The sequence below is a fragment of the Humulus lupulus genome, chromosome 3, assembly GCF_963169125.1.
Source record: "Humulus lupulus chromosome 3, drHumLupu1.1, whole genome shotgun sequence".
Taxonomy (NCBI): Eukaryota; Viridiplantae; Streptophyta; class Magnoliopsida; order Rosales; family Cannabaceae; genus Humulus; species Humulus lupulus.
The window spans coordinates 140,389,757-140,394,989 of record NC_084795.1 but is presented as its reverse complement, the minus strand read 5'-3'; positions in this window follow the sequence as shown (position 1 = coordinate 140,394,989).

The window sequence follows — 5,233 nt, the reverse complement described above, 5'->3', positions numbered from 1 at the left end:
TCTTGAAGTCCGTAGAGAAAGTTTTCCACGAGATGATTGACTGTTTCTTACTTTGTTTGAACCACTGTTTGGCCGGCCCAGTCAAGGTGGAGGGAAATATTAAACACCTTAGCTTGGGGCCAATGTTGTGGGCCATCATCAGGGTATTGAACATACCCAGGTGATCTGATGGATCTCCATCTCCGTTGAATTTGGACAAGTGTGGCATACGGAAACTGGGCGGATATGCCGTTGCTACTATGCTGGGGGCGAAGAGCTCGAGTTCATCCCCAGAATCATATTCGTCCTTTTCTTTTTCTGATAGGAGCTTCCTCATCATCTCCTCCATCTGAGCCAGGCGCTCAAGGGTTTTGTCCTAATTTCCTTGGTTGTTCTGGGGCTGTTCCACAGCTCCGGATCCATTGTACGCGTTTGGCAGGTTATTGTCCCTCCTATCTTGAGATAGGTTATATGGGACGTTCCTGCTATCGCGTACCTCGGATAGGTCTTCCCTTGGGCAAGCACGGCTACCATTTCCTACCGAGTTTCCTCTTTGAGAGTTTAGACGATCTCGGAGGTCGTCCCTCGGGGTGGCTTGAGGACTTTGCGCCGAGCTCAAGCGTTGGCGTAGGTCTCCGCCATAAAGGTCACTTTGGCGGCTTCCGGTCCAATAGCTCCCATTTGAGAAGCTTGGAGCCCGCCTCTGGGGGTGAGGACCCGGGACTTCTCTGAGCGCCCTGCTACGATGGGAAGGCCCTGCGGAAGGTGGATTTCTCCTACTGCTCCCATGAGCTGGAATATCTCGAATTGGCTGAGGAGGAGACGGATATCTTATCGGTGAAGAAGGATGCCTGATCGGGGATGCAATCTTGGTTCCGTCAGGGCGGATTAGGTTAGGTCGGGGTCGCTCGGCTCTGCCAACCTCTGGGTCTTGCATTTGGCAGTCTGAGCGAGGTGCAGGACGGCTGATCGGGGCGGGCTGTCGTTGTGAGCCCTCCCCGGATCTCCTTCGCAAATTCCCTCGGGCCCTCCTGGGCGCACTCGAGGGTGGAAGTGAGCTGGGAGTTAAAGTTCGGACCGATCGGCTGTACTGTTGCTCGACCCTGGGTAGTTCTTCAAAAGTTGTCTCTCGGTGGTGTGATGAGGGAGTAGAGTTTGACGTCAGGGGTATGGCCGACTGGCTAGGCCTGGACCGATTACCTCGGCGGGACTTATGAGTTTCGCCTTGCCTCTTTCTGACATTAGCGTCGATTGTAAGAAGGGGTAGTCAGGCCAACACCTCCTGAATCTGCTGGTTAGCTTTCGCCAGCTGACTCCTCAGCTGTGCATTCTCCATATCCACTGCCGTGTAGAAATCTGGGTTCGGATTAGGTGGCCGGGGAGCCGAACTTCCAGTGTCATCTTGGCATTATTGGCTGCTTGCCCGGCCGCTGTTGAACCTCAGGGTTCTGATTATCAGAGATGGCGGCATGATGGGCCTCCTGCCCATCACGTTGGTCCGCCTCGTTACCGTGTCTTGAGCGAGTGACCACCATGGTTGGGTATTTGCGATAGCACCAATCTAACAAGCTCTCAACGAAAGCACCAAACTGTTGATGCGGTTCTTCGCCAACAGGTAATTAATATAATAAGAGAATGGGATTAGTGCTAAGTAATGAACCGTAACAGATGAATGATCTTATAATAAAATGGTGATACGAATACTTTTTTAGGTGGTTCGAAGGTTAAAATCCTTCTACTCCACCAGCCAATATTATTGCTAGTTTTTCTGGTATTCTTTACAGGGTATTTCTCTACACCATAGAATCCAACCCTTTGCAACTCCCAGGGTCTCCATATTTATAGGAGAGGGCACCTGGGAGTTGGCAAGGGGGGGCCATCCCGTGACCTTCTTACCCATCATGTCACTTCTGTGACATTCATGATTAATTCCTAAAACCTGACAAATGAAGTGTTGTCTAATCAATAGGTAAGGGGGATAATGGGCCGCACGGCCCAACCCAGTCGTGGGTGCTTGAACACGCACGTTTATGCTGCGTGTCCAAGAATTCAGGGATATATCAGACATGTGATGTCTGATATATGCACGTTTACATTGCGTGGATGACTTTATAAGGGGTCACAGCTGCCAACTCAAGCTCGTACCTCGAGCTGGATGTCTTCTTAGCCTGCCATGTCCATACTTCTGACCCTACTTAAGTCATTTATTTCTAGTAAAACCATACAAGGTCTAAGTGCAAAGCTCAAGGTCTCGGACAAAGAGTTTCAGCCTTTCAAGAGTGGTCTTGAAAAGAATGTTAACTGAAGAACCATGATCCACCATAGTTCGTGCAACAATCAAATTGGAAATTTGGGCTTCGATTTCCAAGGGATCAATGTGTGGGAACTTGACGTGTGCAACTTTGTCCTCGGTGAATGTAATAGGTTTACATTCGTATCAAGGTGTTTTGGGAGTACGCTCCTCGAAGACGAACACCTCTTCTCCTAGTTCATGCCATAGTGTTCAGGCAAATCACTCTAAGGCCTTTCTACCTTTGCCAACTAGGTGTGGTCCTCTGCAAATCATATCTAGTCGACCAGCTACCAGAACTGGTTGTAGTAGTTGGGCTAGTGTATCAGAAGTTCCTGCAACCTGAATGTGTTCAACAGGACAATGAATATATTTTCTCATGACCTGACGATTTTGGCGAATGAAAAATTAAATTTTGTCCTTGAGTTGATTACAGTTGTTGGTGTCATGTCCATAATCGTAATGGAAGCGACAAAACTTGTTAGTGTCCCTCTTGCTTATATCTTTCCCAATAGGATTTGGCTTATGATAGGGCACTTTAGCCTGTGTAGCTTGAAAGACTTCCGTTGTTAGGATTAATGCCCTAAAAGCATGTAAAGACCTTTTACTGATTTAAATAAATGTATAATTTTATTATATTTGGATATTGTTGGGGTTTTATGCCCTAATTAAAACCCAAATTCTTTGTAATCTCATTTTATTATCAATAAAAGAATAGAAATCATTTTTTGACTTGGTCAATCACTTTGCTCACATGTTTTATTTTCATGATTATTTGTTTAATATAAACTTCTATTAAATCTCGAGCATATAGCTAATCTTATTTATAGTGACGTAATCACAGTGGAATATAAATATGATTATATGTTCAAAATAAGTTAGTCCTAAGATTAGTCAGTGCACATGATTTACACTGACTTGCCAATCTACGATATGATTTACTTACACATTACAGTGTTATGTTCTTTCCAGAACATTAGCAAAGTAGATAAGATCAGATGTATTTGTTACATCGGACTGGACTGATATTGACAGTTGATAAGATAAGTAAACATACCGTTATTATCTATTCTAGTCATATCATATAGTTGACCATAGGTCAATTCAATCTCAATTCTGAGTGGTTAGTATTCTAACTGATTGTATTATTTGAGTTCTTTGACTTGTTCGTTACCTGCTTACCCTACGGACTAGCCCATACTTACATCTTGGGAACTCGGTAGTATAATTGAGTGGGAGTGTTAATCATATATATGAACATCTATAGCTTCTGATGAAGAAGTGAAACGATGGTTTCCTTTTAGTTTGGTTCAAGGTGTTAAATTATAGAGATCTCATTTTAGTAATTAAATTAGTTTACTGAAATATCATTTACAAGGAACTAAGTGTTTTAAGGATAAAATACAATGAGGGGTAAAACGGTATTTTAGTCCTATCTCATTGTAGACCGTCTATAGAGGATTGAGTGACAATTATGGTTGTAACAATGGATAATTAATAGCGTATCTATATTTGTTATAGAGCGTTCTATGAATTCAAGAGTGAATTCCAAGTCTATAGTGGAGTCACGAGGAATTAATAAGTTAGTAAATTTATTTGTTAGATTTATGATAACTTATTGGAGCTTGATTTCATAGGCCCATGGTCCCCATTGTACCTTGGATAAAATCATCTAGATAGTCTCAATTAATTGATTTAATCATCAATTAGAATTATCAAAGTTGACCAGGTCAATTTTGGATAGTTTCACAGAGTTGTGTAATTTTGAGAAGAAAAGAGAAATTATGGCAGATTTATTAATTAAGATAAATTGGTATCTAAATTAATAAATAAGTTTAAATCAAGGTTCAAGTTATAAATAATTAATTTGATAAAGAATTTAAATAATTATTTAATTAATTAAATCAATAGAAAATAATACAGGCCTTGATTTTAAGTTCAATGGGCTTATAATCAAATGAGAAATTTCACGGGCCTATAGCCCATGATAATTTCGACCTAGGGCTTCAAAATATCTATTATTTTATTGATTTTTTAATTAAATTAAATGGCCTAATTGAGTCTATAAAAGGAGTGCTTATAGAGAAGTCAAAAAGAAGTTTGATAAGTCTTAAGTCAGATTTTCTGATAGTTTTAGATTCTCTCTAAACACAAGTCATTTTCTAAGCCTCTTTGTTATTTTTTTCTCTTCTTCTCTCTATATCTATCTCATGTGTTGAGAATTGCCCACACTAGTCTAGGTGGTTCTAAGGATACATTGGAAGATTGTGAAGAAAATAGAAGATCGGTTCAGTTTCTTAATAATACTCTGCGACAGAAAGGATACAAGAGTTAGAGAAACTGAAGGAAGGACTCTTTAATTCCGCTGCGTATATTGTAAGTATGATATTATTTGTTTCTTTTTGAATTCAATTTTAGAAACATGTTTTAGGCTATCTCGTATTAATTTGTTTAATATTAGATATACATGAAAATAAATAAAGATCCTGTATAAGTTTTTCCAACAACTAGCCTCAGAGACAGGTTAATCTTTATTTTCATGCATGAACATGTTTAAAATTGGATTATTTGATATGTTTGAATAATTGGATGGATTTCATGTTTTTATGAGTATATTGATTTTATGTGAATTTTAGCAATTTTTAGGTTATTTTGTTGTGTTTTCTATGCTATTAATTTTTATATATGCTTTATTTTGTGTAAAACATGTTAAAAACTAATTAGAAAATGGTTTTGGTTTGAAAAATTGCTCAAAAAATTTTTTTGGAAAAAATTTAGCCTGGCTGCCCATGCGCGCGCGCCCCCGCGTCACCCGCACCACCCGCGCGCGCCACCACGCGCACGCCCGCGCGTAGCCGCACGCATGCACACGTTGAACAATACCACGGGTACTATTCATCAAAATTTTATTTTAAATTAAAATTTGTAGAAATAAATTATTTATAATTGAAACCAAAAATATTT